Source organism: Scomber scombrus, chromosome 6 (assembly GCF_963691925.1).
Source record: "Scomber scombrus chromosome 6, fScoSco1.1, whole genome shotgun sequence".
NCBI classification, from domain to species: Eukaryota; Metazoa; Chordata; class Actinopteri; order Scombriformes; family Scombridae; genus Scomber; species Scomber scombrus.
The window spans coordinates 2,985,016-2,999,754 of record NC_084975.1 but is presented as its reverse complement, the minus strand read 5'-3'; the positions used below and the strand labels follow the sequence as shown (position 1 = coordinate 2,999,754).

Here is a 14,739-nt window from a genome sequence, read left to right as displayed (position 1 = left end):
CTCACGTTGCTGGTAGGTGTGTTAGCCGCTGCTGCTTCACTTTGACTTTCACACTCACTTTAAACAGGAATATAAAGACTGTCAGTGTTCCTCCTGCAGCTGAGACTCACCCGCTGCTACACACACATCCTCCTGTGCTTTACACTGTTTAAAAAAAAAAAAAGTTAGCTTGTCTGTTAGCCATGGCTGCTAACTGCTAGCTGCACAGAGTGAGTGACAGCTGCAGGTTGAAACAGCTTAAAGGTCGTGAATGGAGATTGTTTGAGGATAGAAATTGGTTTTAAGGTGGAAGTTTTGGGGGATGCTGCTGGTTTGTTCCTCTGACTGACTGATAGGTGTTTGTCTGGTCTGGTCTGTGTGTGTGAAGAAAGTTTGATTTTTGCTGATGGATTTACAGACACATGAACAAAAATCCAAAGTAGTTTTGCATGTTTATGGACCCAATATGTTGCAAGAAATATTAACAAACAAGACATTAACATAAAAACTAAGCAATACAATTGAGAGGTCTAAAAACATATTTAAGTGTATTAATTTATTTATTCTATTTAATTATATTGATCTTATTGAGTGCAATACCTTCCTACTATGTCATCTTTTTAAGCTGCGTGTGTCTTGTTTTTATCTGGTTGTCTTGTTTTTTTATTGTCTTAAAAGTACAAATGGAGTGGCACCTGTAATCTCATTATATGTTTAATTTAATGACAATAATAAAGTCTATTGTATTCTATAATACACATCAAAATACAAGGAAAATTTGACAGCTAAAGTAACCTGTGACCCCGATGCATAAATCAGTCCTAACCTGCCTTGTGTAAGCTCCTCTCATGTTTAACAACTGGATGTGTAACAGAGGACTGCTCCACCACATGGCAGCGATGTTAAAAAAAGCTCAAGGCACTTTACATGAATGCAAACTGTCTCTGTTATCTGAGAGCACAGGAACTGAGGAACGCTGATACTATTGAACATAATGATGCAGCTTCTGTTGTTGTTCTCTGAGCTGTTCTGTCTGCACCTCCACACTTCTGAATCTGTCAATACCAACACAAGTTTTAGGGGATGCTTTTAATAAATACAGACTATTTTGCATCATTAATAATAATAATAATACTAATAGACTTCATTTATAGAGCACATTTCAAAACAGTGTTTCAAAGTGCTTTGCAAGGCAGCAGAACGTTCGATAGTACAAGATGAAACTGTACCATAAAACAGACATAAAAACATAAAAACAGGAGATAGATAAAAGAAATGTACAGAGATAACATTCTAATAAAATCATGAAAGGCCCTGCAATAAAAGTATGTTTAAGAAGAGATTTAAAATAGATTAACCGGTCCTCTAGAAGAGAAATTAGACCAGGGTACGCACTGGTGAATTGGGTATTAAAAGGTCAGAAATGTAGCAGGTGGAAAGACCATGAAGAGCTTTAAAAGTAATCAATAAAATCTTAAAATCTATCCTAAAACATACAGGGAGCCAGTGTAAAGATGCTAAAACAGGTGTAATATGATCCTGCCTCTTAGTTCTGGTTAAAGGCTTATAGCAGATGAATTCTGTTCAGTCTGGAGTCGATTTATAGACTTTTGGCTCAAGCAGGTAAAAAGACTGTTGCAGCAATCTAGACATGATGATATAAAAGCATGCAAAATGTTCTCAGTGTTATTATAAGTTTAAATTGGTCTAATTTTGGCGATGTTTCTAAGATGATAAAATCACGATTGCACAAGCTTTGTGGTGTGCTGCTCAAAATTTAAATCTGGGTATCGAAACGTCTCCCATCAATCGATACTTTTTGCACTATTTGTATGGACTTGTCTACTTTTTAGGAATGTAAAACATGAAAGATATTTTGGTTTGTTGCGCTTTTTTTTGTTTACTATATGATTACTTGGTGAGTTTATTTTGATGCTAATGCTTGGCCTGCAGTGATAAACCTTAAGAGAATTATCAGTGACTATGCAGCTCCTCTCCGCCATACGGAGCTTTATAGTGAGTTTCAGCTCATTGTTTGGTTGTTCAACTGCAACTTTACTGTTTTGGTTCACTCTCAGAGCTCTAATAGCGTCGTTTTCAGAGAAAAAGCTTTAATAATCCACTGTACACTACCTGCTAAGCACCAAAACAACAAACAGACACAGGTAGCTGTAGACTAGCTGGTAGTTCCAGGTCCGAAAAGTGAAGCCAATGTAGAAGTGACTTAAAGCTGCATTCTCTCTAATGGCCAGCAGGGGGCAAGCCAACTGGCTCCAAGAAGAATTCTGATTGTATGGAGGACGATGAGAAAATGCCCCTACTTCATTTATTACCTCAGTAAACAGTTTCCTAATGAGTTTATGGTCTCAATTGCTAGTTTCAAGTCTTCTTCAATACAGCATGATGTTCATTAAACGATACCTACAATCAATCTTTTTTGCACCCAGAGTTACAAAATATGACTATTTGTATGGACTTGCTCACAGCCAATCAATGCAAGCGTTCTTGGATTTAATGCAACATGTGATTGGTCCACTGCCACAGCAGCTACAACCCGTCTGTGGTGGTGAAGTCGTGGTGAATTTGAGTTAGCGTGCTTAGCAGTTCAGCAGCCAAGATGCCACCTAAACGCTCTAAAGTGTGTCTACATTACACGCCTGTTACACCGGATAAAAGACTGTATCGAATGAAGAGCTCAGTTGGTATCGGTATCACTTTAAGGGTACTTGGATCGGTTCTGAAGAAAGTGTTGCTGCTGTGAATCAATGACAGACAATCAACAATCAGGCTGTGATAGAAAGTGCATTTGAGTGCAGTTTAGACGTGCTTGAACTCTTCATTTTATGCTACTTTATACTTCTACGTCTCTACTGGAGCCTGACTGATGCTGATTTTCAGAGTGGAAAAATTCACTGATTACTGATATGGTGAATTATTTAAAGTGGAATGCAAATTGACCTTTTCTAAGTGGATTGTTCACTAGTTTTGCACTGATATGACGATGCAAAGGCTGCTTTATTCGCCAACTGTTTCCAAGTTTGTCAGATGTGAATATTTTCAGGTTTCTTTAGTTCTCTGTGACAGTAAACTTGAATATCTTTACTTTGTGAGACAAAACAAGACATTTGAGGTTGCATCTTGGGCTTTAGGATCAACATTTTATGGACCTAACTACGAATCCATTAATTGAAAAAATAATTTAACAGATCAATCGACAGTGAAAATATTGGTTAGTTGTAGCCCTAAATGTATTACTAGTCATTCAGGACTGGTTTTCTATGATAGTGAATTCAACATCTTTGAGTTTTTGACTCCTGCTCAGAAAAAACGAGTCATCTGAATATGTTAACAGGAGCTTCAGAGAATAAAGATTAGCATTGTTTCCACTATTTACTAATAAAATAATTGATAATAACTGAAAATGAAAAGAATTGGTTGCAGTCTTACAGTCCTCTTATGATGTAATAATACTACCTCATATAGTTTTGTGTGCGCAGTTTGATAAAACTTAACTTTACAACAAATGAGCTCAACTAAACTTAAAACTATTAAAGTCTTCTGCATTCTATCAAAAGGCCACCAGGGGGCGACCGTTTTGGTGTCAAAAGGACTTCCGTCTCTATACAAGTCAATGGAGAATTCACCAACTTCTCACTTTGATTTCTAACCTCAGTAAACATTTTCAAAATGTGTTTATGGTCTCAATCGCTAGTTTAAAGCCTTCTTCAATGCAGTATGATGTTCATTTGGGACATTTTGGCCTCCCTGATTTTATATGTGACGATAAAGCAGGGTATGCATTAGGGCGTGGCTACGTGGTGATTGACAGGTTGATTGGTTCACAGGTTCAGGAGGGCGCCTCATGCTCCTCCTGATGCCCATATAAGTAGAATCCGTGTTTTTATTTTACCCAGCATGCACCTGAAATTTTCAAGATGGCGCTGCTCAGATCCAATACTATTGGCCTCCGAGCAGCAGTCACAAACCAATGGGTGACGTCAGGGATGTTACGTCCATTTCTTATATACAGTCTATGATTTTAACACAGAGTCCAACTTTGAAACCGGTGACACGCTATAGAGGACCTGTCAGAGTTCAGACCCATCGATAATGTAGTCTCACCATACCAGACAATCAGAGATCTCTGCTGACTGAAGTCTGGAGATTTTTAAATGCACAGTAGTTGCTTAAATGGCGGCAAGAATGACGGCTTACAAACCTACGTCTCTTACATTTTGTCAAGGAAACGATGTTCTCCCCTCATTTTCCTCTGTAGTGAACTCATGTCAGCATCCCAACTAACCCTAACCCCCAAGGTTTGATGCAAGGTTTCCTTTTTTTTTAACTCTCTAATTGTTTCCACCCAGTTTTAACAATGAAAGCTGTGAGTTCATCCTCAGTCTCTATATGTGTGAAGCATTAACTGACCTGTGAGTATGTTGATAATGTTGTTAGTTACTATCTGTGCTGCTCTGCTGTGATAAAAGTCCATCTATATTTTATTTATTATAACTTTATTTTTCATCTTTACATGATTGTGTACAAAGTCCATATAAAAAACATGAAGGGTAAACAAGAAAAAAAGGAGGAAATATCATTCATTCATGAATATTTTAATTAAAAAGAGCTTTTCAAGGTTGTTGTAGATAATCATAGCTCTGATGGCTTTCTGATGAGTTTGTCCTCGTAGCGCTTCAAGTCTCATCTCAAGGAATGTATAGAAGGTTTTCTTTGAGGAGTGGGATGTAAAATAACATTTTAAATAAAAACATTTCTGACCATATAATTTTTTCTATTAAAAAAACAACAACAACAAAAAATATATATGCATGAATCTTAGTCCCAAACAACAACAACACGTCAAATACATGAATTTGTGAATGTATGAATTCATAAAACAGTATTGTTTCTTTGCCAGTGTTACCATGGTTACAGAAATTATTATTCTCTTTAGAGATTCTTTTGGATAATATAATTTGATATAAGGAAGGGAGGCAGGAAAGGAAGGAAGGAAGGACGGAGGAAATAAGGAAGGAAAGAAGGTAGGAGGGAGGGAGGGAAGGAGAAAGGAAAGAAGGAAGGGAGGCAGGAAATGAAGGAAGGAAGGACGGAGGAAATAAGGAAGGTAGGAGGAAGGAAGGAGGGAGGGAGGGAGAAAGGAAAAGAGGAAGGAAGGAAAGAAGGTAGGGGGAGGAAAGAAAGGGAGGGAGGGAGGAAACAAGGAAGGGAGGAAGGAAGGACGGAAGAAATAAGGAAGGAAGGAACGTAGGAGGGAGGGAGGGAGGAAAGAAGGAAGGAGGGAGGGAGGGAGGGAGAAAGGAAAAGAGGAAGGGTGGAAAGAAGGACCGAGGAAAGAAGGTAGGGGGGAGGAAAGAAAGAGAGAAGGAGGGAGAGAGGAAAGAAGGAAGGGAGGAAGGTAGGAGGGAGGGAGGGAGGGAGGAAAGAAGGAAGGAGGGAGGGAGGGAGGGAGAAAGGAAAGAAGGAAGCGAGGCAGGAAATGAAGGAAGGAAGGACGGAGGAAATAAGGAAGGAAGGAAGGTAGGAAGGAGGGAGGAAAGAAGGAGGGTGGGAGGGAGGGAGGGACAAAGGAAGGGAGGAAGGAAGGAAAGAAGGACAGGAAAGAAGGAAGGGAGGCAGGAAATTAAGGAAGGAAGGACGGAGGAAATAAGGAAGGAAGGAAGGTAGGAGTTCACAGTTTTTCAATTGTTAAAACAAAAGTCAGGTAAACAGTGAAAGTAGTTTTATTGGTTTACTTGTTTTATGGATATCTTATAGACAATAATACACTATGTTGGTAATGACCAGCTACAAGAGCATTAAAGGAAAGTTTACAATATTTCCAGATTGTTTTAACCCTCCTGTTGTCCTTGAGTCAAGGAAGGAAGGAAGGAAGGAAGGATGGAAGGAAAGGAGTAAGGAGGGAGGGAGGAAAGGAAGGGAGGAATGAAGGAAGGAAGGAAAGGAGGGAGGAAGGAAGGAAGGAAGGAAGGAAAAGAAGAAGGGAGGAAGGAAGGAAGGAAGGAAAGAAAGGAGGGGAGGGAGGAAGGGAAGGAGGAAGGAAGGACGGAGGGAAAGAGGAAGGAAGTAAGGAGAGAAGGAAGGGACGAAGGAAGGAAGGAAGTAAAGGAGTAAGGAAGGAAGGAAGGAAGTATGGAAGGAAGTGAGGAAAGAAGTATGGAAGGAGGAGAGAGCAAAGAAAGGGGGAAGGAGGGAAGAACGAAGGAAAAATTAAAGAAGGAGGAAGGAAAAAAGGAACAGTCAAAACAGACGGGGTCAATTTGACCCGGGAGGACGACACAAATTCAGGTGTCTTTAAGAGCAGTGAAAGATGTTTTCCTCTCTGTAATGTTTCCTCCTGTTCATACTGACTATTAAAACCTTCTAATGAGCTTTCAGTGTAAAGTGATGGAGGACTAAATCATTATAAAGTAGATGATCAGCTTCTATTGAGCTTCATCAGTGTGAGTTAGTCATATCAAGTGATATCTGACACATTTACAGTCTTTTTAGCATCAGATTCCCTCTTAGTGTTTCCTGTTGAGCTGTGCTGGAAGTATAGGAACACAAAGAGGGCAAGAGTCTTTCTTTCTTTCTTTCTTTCTTTCTTTTTTTGTTTGTTTGTTTCTTTCTTTCTTTCTTTCTTTCTTTCTTTTTCTTTCCTTCTGTCTTTCTTTTTTTGTTTGTTTGTTTCTTTCTTTCTTTCTTTCTTTCTTTTTCTTTCCTTCTGTCTTTCTTTCTTTCTTTCTTTTTCTTTCCTTCTGTCTTTGTTTGTTTCTTTCCTCATCTTCCTCCTCCTTTCTTTCCTTCTTTCTTCATCTTACTCCATTTTCCTTCTTTTTTCATCCTCCTTCTTTTTTCTTTCTTTTTCCTTTCTTTGTTTGTTTATTTCTTTCCTCATCTCCCTCCTTCTTGTTCTTTCTTCCTCCTCCTTTTTTCTTTCTTTTCTCTCTTTCTTTCCTTGTCTTCCTCCTCCTTATTGTTCTTTTTCTCCTTCTCTTTTTTCTTTTCTTTCTTTTTCCTTCTTTCTATACTTCTTTGTTTGTTCTTTCTTTCCTCATCTTCCTCTTTCCTTCTTGTTCTTTCTTCCTCCTCCTTTTTCTTTCTTTCTTTTCTTTCTTTCCTTGGCTTCCTCCTCCTTATTGTTCTCTTTCTCCTTCTCTTTTTTCCTTTTCTTTTCTTTCTTTTTCCTTCTTTCTATGCTTCTTTGTTTGTTCTTTCTTCCCTCGTCTCCTTCCTCTTTCTTTCTTTATTTACACAGAAGGATGACTGTGGATTTAGTCCTCCATCACTTCCATTGTAAACATGATGAAGGGATCTTCTAATGGTCCAGTATGAACAGAGGAATCATTACAGTAAACATTATGAAGGGATCTTCTAATGGTCAGTATGAACAGGAGGAATCATTACAGTAAACATGATGAAGGATCTTCTAATGGTCAGTATGAACAGGAGGAATCATTACAGTAAACATTATGAAGGGATCTTCTAATGGTCAGTATGAACAGGAGGAATCATTACAGTAAACATGATGACGGATCTTCTAATGGTCAGTATGAACAGGAGGAATCATTACAGTAAATATGATGAAGGGATCTTCTAATGGTCAGTATGAACAGGAGGAATCATTACAGTAAACATTATGAAGGGATCTTCTAATGGTCAGTATGAACAGGAGGAATCATTACAGTAAACATTATGAAGGGATCTTCTAATGGTCAGTATGAACAGGAGGAATCATTACAGAGAGCTTTAATGTCATTTGGGCTCCTGACTGTTGTTTTAAGACAGATCAGCGTCACCTGTGGCACCATGACTGCAGGCAGCGTCACCTGTGGCACCATGACTGCAGGTGGGTTTGAGTGCCACAAAAGCTATTTGATTAATGTGACAGTTTTTTTGTGTGAAATAACACACAGGCCTGAAACAGTTCGGCCCTCACTGAATAATATAATGCTGTCATGCTGCTGAAAGGCTTCTGGAGCAGCTGAGTTGATTAAATGTCAGATATTACAGATGTAATCAGGAGACCTGCGTTCCTCTTCTCAGGAGGAGCAGATTATTTTGTTTGTATGGACACGTGGAGCTGAATGACATTATTATTACTTTTTATCGTACAATCAGAAAAAACAAATGCATGACAACATGATGAAGGGAAGAAAAGCTGAAAACAGATACTGACGTAATCAAACGCACGAGCAGATGAGTCAGAAATAAAGCATTTTTTAAAACCTCATCCTGGATTTGAGATGAAGATGAAATGTTTAATTAGTGAGATTTTAAATCTAAATTTAGCTCAAATTTGAACTGAATGTCCGTAACAGTGAGAAGAGACATTTTAATTACAGTTTAAGCTACTTTGATGTAAATATTAGGAGTTAGTTCATTAACCCTCCTGTTGTCCTCGAGTTAAGGAAGGAAGGGAGGAAGAAGGAAAGAAAGGAGGGAAGGAGGAAGGAAGGAAGGGAGGAAAGGAGGGAAGAAGGAAGGAAGGAAGACGGAAGGAAAGGAGGGAAGGAAGGAAGGAAGACGGAGGGAAAGGAGGGAGGAAAAAAGGAAGGACGGAAGGAAAGAAGGAAGGGAGGAAAGAGAGAGGAAGGAAAGAAAAAGAGAAGGAGGGGAGGGAGGAAGGACAGACGGAAGGAAGGAAGGGAGGAAAGAAGGAACAGTCAATAAAGACGGGGTCAATTTGACCCGGGGAGAACGACACGAAGGTTAAGTGTCTGTGAACTGTGATGAGCTGGAGCGCCACTCAACCCTGTAAGAGATGAGTAAAAATTTGAATACTGCTTTTATATTCTGAATATAACCTTAACCATGTAGACTGCAACTAATGATTCTTTAGTCAGTCGATTAGTTTTTCTAATTACTCAATTAGTTGTTTGGTCTGTAAAATGCCATGAGATAAAAATACTCATCACCGTTTCCCAAAACACCCAAGATGCAACCTAAAATATCTTATTATATCACAAACCAGGTGGGGAGTTCTGGTCCTCTGAAATGAGGCCAACGCGGATTTAACTTAAACTGCATTCTATCAAAAGGCCACCAGGGGGCAACCTTTTTGGTGTCAAAAGGACTTCCGTCTCTATACAAGTCAATGGAGAATTCACCAACTTCTCACTTGATTTCTAACCTCAGTAAACGTTTTCAAAATGTGTTTATGGTCTCAATCGCTAGTTTAAAGCCTTCTTCAATGCAGTATGATGTTCATTTGGGACATTTTGGTCTCCCTGATTTTATATGTGACGATAAAGCAGGGTATGCATTAGGGCGTGGCTACGTCCTGATTGACAGGTTGATTGGTTCACAGGTTCAGGAGGGCGCCTCATGCTCCTCCTGATGCCCATATAAGTAGAATCCGTGTTTTTATTTTTCCCAGCATGCACCTGAAATTTCCAAGGTGGCGCTGCTCAGATCCGAAACTATTGGCCTCCGAGCAGCAGTCCACAAACCAATGGGTGACGTCTCGGATGTTACGTCCATTTCTTATATACAGTCTATGATCACAACACACCAAATATTCAGTTTATTACCATAGACATTTTTACATACATTTTTTTTTCTACCCAAAACGATCAACCTAAATCAAAATAATTGGTGATTAACTTTCCGGTTGATCTGCTAATCAACTATAATTGTCGCATTCTGATTACAAATCTCCACAAAACATGTATGAAAGCTAAAACCTGGACATGAGCCCAGCAGCAGCAGCAGCAGCAGCATGCCTGTGTTGTTGTGTGTTTATGTGGAGTTAAACTGTGTTTCGGTGGTGAAGCTTCATGCTGCTTTGTGATGTTTGGCTGCGAAATAACCTCAGCAGGGAGGCAGCCGCACTACCCCCGAAACAACTGAGCCACATTTATATCAAAAATATCAAATGCTGTCAAGTGCATTTTGACGTCCTCTTTATGCTTCTAGAAACACACATCCAGGAATATGTTCATTAATGGCTCAGTATGGTTATTCGTCCTCCGTCCATCTGTTTTGACTGTTCCTTCTTTCCTCCCTGTCTTCCTCTCTCCCTCCTTCTCTCTTTCTTTCCTTCCACTCTCTTTCCTCCCTTCCTTCTTTCCTTCCTCCATCCCCCTTTCTTCCTTCCTTCCTTCCTCCCTCCCTCCCTCCCTCCTTCTTTCCTTCCCTCCTTCCATCTTTCCTTCCTCCCTTCCTTCTTTCCTCCCTCCCTCCTTCTCTCTTTCTTTCCTCCCCCTACCTTCTTTCCTCTGTCCTTCTTTCCTTCCTTCCTCCCTTCCTCTTTTCCTTTCTCCCTCCCTCCTTCCTTCTTTCCTGCTTCCCTCCTACCTTCCTTCCTTCCTTCCTCCCTTCCTTCTTTCCTTACTCCCTCCCTCCCTTCCTCCTTCCTTCTTTCCTCCCTCCCTCCCTCCTACCTTCCTTCCTTTATTATTTCCTGCGTCCTTCCTTCCTTCCTTTCCTGCCTCCCTTCCTTCTTCCTCCTTTCCTTCCTTCTTCCTCCCTTCCTTCCTTGACTCGAGGACAACAGGAGGGTTAATTTTTGTGCTGTCAGGTGGTTTTCAGTCTGTATTTGTGTCCCTAAGTAGCTGCCTGAGGTAATAACTGCATCACCGGTGGCCCAAACTGCCCATTAGGTCCTCCAAGGTGAGCGGAAGCGGGGATTTCTGTAATGCTTTCTCTGCTGCCGTGGCCTAAAGAGCCATGTCTGATGTTCTGCATGAAAGACAAATCCCATTTGTGGCCCCGGGGCGGTGGGCTTGGATCCTCCCGGCTTATCGTCAGCACTGGCACCCGTCCAATAATCACCTTAGCCGAGGCTGAGCGAGCACGGTCATAGCCGGCATCACACGGCGGTCTGGAGATGAATAAATATTCTGTGATGAGGTTAAAGAGATTATCCAGTTAATGACTTATTGGGTGTGAGAGCCTCAAAGTCAAACTAAGTGTCCCACTTACTGAGAGTGACTTTTTGTTGCCCCATCAGAGGCGAGGCCTAAGGATGGTGATGTCAGTGGGTCGGTCTGTCCAACACTTTGGTGCAGAGTACGATATCTCGACCATTACTAGCTACATGATCATAACATTTGCTGTGGATGTTCACGTGCCCAAGAAGATGAATCCTAATGTTTTCGGTGACCTTTCCCTGAGAGCCAGCATCAAGACAAATGCACTTTGGCACCAACAAGTCCTTCAGATTACATAACAAAAAAACATTGTTGGTCTACGCACTCCAGAACAACACATCGAAATGATTCCTTAACTTTCAATCGACCAATAAATTAGTTGGTTTGGCACTATTTTTTTAGATGAGGTTAAGAGGCTTAACCAGACCTGTTTATGTGGGATGTATTCGTCTTTTTGTGGATTTATTCTCCCTTTTTATATACTGTTTTGATGTCAGAAGATGTTAAACAACATCAAAGTTCCCAAATGCAACCTGGAAGTCAGAAGCCAGAGTGTTAGTCTTTGTAATTTTACCTCTATTTTCACATATAACTGATGTCTGATTGTTCTCTCATTGCCCAATAAGCCTTTAGTGGGCAATGAGTGAACAATCAGATGTCTATTTTGCAGGTTTTATTTTTCACGGGTTGGTTTTGTTGTCTGTTTGCATATGTCGGAACTGATTTGGGCTCCAACATGTACAGATGTGTATGAGAAGTTGACATTTTGACTAAAAGAATGAGAAACCGCCTGAAAAGTTCAAATTTTCCAACTGTATTCGCGCCGCTTCAGACGCTTGATTCATTCATTCATTCATTCATTCGCTTCAGACGCTTCATTCGCTTCATTCGCGCCGCCTGATATAAAATCGCGTGTGATCACGCCATTTACCGTCATTTTCTATGTGGACTTGCTGCTCAATTCGCGTCAGACGCTTTTGGTCTGAACGCAGCTTAAGAGCTGGATACCGCACCAAAAATGGCGCCCATTCAGTCCTATAAGAATTGCTCGACTGGTGCATACGCCAAAAAAGTAGTTTGATGAATTGTTGCTGCAATACCGCAAGTGGCCACTTATTCTTCGTACCAAACTGTAGCATCTGTACCGAGGGCTGGGTATTGGTACTCGATACCTTTAAGGTATCGACCGAAATAAATCGATACCAAGTAGTATCGAAACGTCTCCCGTCAAACGATCCTGTTTGCACCCAGAGCTAGAAAATATGACTATTTATATGGACTTGCTCACAGCCAACGCAACCGTTCTTCAATTTAATGCGACATGTGATTGGTCCACTACCACAGCAGCTACGACCCGTCTGTGGTGGTGAGGTTGTGGTGAATTTGAGTTAGCACGCTTAGCAGTTCAGCAGCCAAGATGGCACCTAAACGCTCTAAAGTGTGTCTACACTACACGCCTGTTACACCGGATAAAAGATAGAGACCTAAATGTGTTAATGGGAATCTAATGAAGTACACAGTTGGTATCAGTATCACTTTAAGGGGAGCTTGGATTGGTACTGGTATCATCATTTTTTAAATGATACCCAGCTCTATCTGTACCATGATGGTTCGGGATGACTATCTGTACTGTTACACCCCGACCAGCTGAATGAGTAGTTCTGTCAAAAACTTTTTCTTTGTGATGTATTAAATGGTGCAGCCTCTAGGGGACGCTAGCAATTCTTTATAATTCATTGTGTTATTTATAGCAGGGCCTTCCCCTGCATTCAAGCTGGCCACCGAGCCGTCAGATCTCCATCTGCAGACGCCTCTCCTCCTTAATGAAGCACTCATCAGGAAAAATCAATCTGCTGCCGGCTCTGGGCCTTGTAATGAAAAAAAAAAAAACCTCTTTCATGTTGATAATGGGATTCTGTAATTAGTGCTTCAGTTGTTCGGCGGGCAGAGAGGCACAGAGGACAGAGTTGACTTGTTTATCTGGAAGTCAGTAATGTTCATTGTGATGTTTTGAGTGTTTTCAGCTGTGAGAGAGACAAATAAGAGCTGCTGACTTTCTGTCGGGATAAAAGCTCTGCAGAGGAGGTGGCGGCTGAACTCAGGTCTGAGCTGTATACCAGACTGTCCCGCCAGTAATCATGGGTAATCTGCTGAGAGAGTCTGGGTGATAAGAGGAAGGAAATTCCATTTCAGCAGCCACCTCGTACTTATGGAAGCAGGTGGAGGTGAACTTTGGTTCCCGGTCAGACGGTGACATTTACTGGACATCCTGGAGCTCTGGCCTTTCAGATTGTGCTGAACATGAAGGTGGTTTCTGTTCCCGACTGTAAAGGACACTTCAGACTTTCTACTCGTCTCCTTTGCTTGTTGTAGAGCTGTTGCCATTATAGAAGATATTTTCTGTTTTTCTTTCATCTTTGTTGTTTTTCTTTGGAAGTCCATTTTTGACAAGAAAACCAAACATATGTCAACAAAAAGATGAAGTCAACATAATGGGATATGTAGTTATTTTGGCATTTCAAGTTCAAACTTTCAGACATTATATCATAATGTCAAAATACTGACTTAAAGAATCAACATTTTGATTATCAAGAGGTTTGGATTTGTGCAGTATTTTGATTCACAGTCTCATATTTTTAGTTTGCCAAATGACTTTCCAGGCAGATACTTTGTTAATATCACAATTTCAAGTTGTGTCTCTACAGCCAATGAGTATTTTGATTATCAGTAAATATGCCAATTATTTTCCAAGTCTTCAAATGTTTAGATTTTTCAGCCCAACAGTATAAAACCCAAAGTAGAGTACAATAAGTAATGGTATGAAATGGAGACAAGCCAGAAATCCTCACAGTGGAGAAGCTGCAATGAGTGAAGTTTGGTTATTTTTGCATGAGAAATTATTTGTTGAAAATACCTGCCAACTGAATGTTTAATTATTTTCTTAATTGGTTGATGATTGCAGCTCTAAAAACTGTAGCTTGAAGTGGATTTGTAGAAGCCAGAATAAATGTTGCATGCATGTTATATTGAAGTTACCAGAATCACATTAATCCAAATTGTAATTTAGATTAAAACTGCAAGCAGTGTCGAAGGGCCCTCGCACATCCACGCACGTCGGACTGTGGCGCAGTCGGAGGGCGCGCAGGTAGGTCTTCATACGCAGGAACGTCAGTGCTTGTCGCAGTCGCAGGGCATTGACAGCAGCCATGTAAAGGTCTTTGCTCCTGCTGCTTCAATGGAACATTGTGTGAAGGGGGGTTAATGTCTCCACTAGATGGCAGACCAAGACCAGAAATGAAAGGGGATAAGGTATTCATATAATGGTTAAACTTTGAAATCTTCCAGGGGGCGCTGTGGAGTCATTTTCTCACTTAAAAATCCCAAACTTTGTCAGTAGGCAATATGTGTGACTGTTGACGTATGTGTACAATTTGGTGATTCTGTGAAGACGGGAAAGTCCTTTAAACGCTGTTGGAAAAATGGTAAATTGACGCAGGAAATGCAAAATAACTCACTTCCTGTTTGAGTGAAAAATTTGAAAAAATTAATTTGGGGGTTTACCCATAAGTGCTATGAGTCCTGTAAATTACACGAAGATCAGACAAAGTTTGTGGTCACATGACCTGCTGTTAGGGGGCGCTATGGAGACCCCTTGCCACACCCACCCCCAATGATGTTGAAATTGAAACGGCGTTACCAGGTGTGACATTTTACGCAGTGCATGTATTAACATCCGACAATGTATGGAGGAGTTATAAGGAGTTGTTTGTTTATACAAACAAACAACAGCCACGCCCACCTGGTATAACGTAGGAAAAATCTGTCATCAAGTTTACATCATCAAGGTCTGATGATGATACAATGCGAATCTTAAGTCTGTGGAGTC

The 14,739-nt window shown here is 40.6% G+C and overlaps 1 protein-coding gene across 2 annotated transcripts in view; it reads left to right on the top strand.

The window, feature by feature from the left end:
* immp2l (inner mitochondrial membrane peptidase subunit 2) overlaps window positions 1–14,739 on the top strand; it is a 241,545-nt gene continuing 226,806 nt past the window's right edge. For both annotated transcript variants that reach the window (XM_062420491.1, XM_062420492.1), the window contains exon 1: window positions 1–12. The gene's annotated coding sequence lies outside the window, so the exon portion shown is untranslated. The remainder of the gene's footprint in view (window positions 13–14,739) is intronic.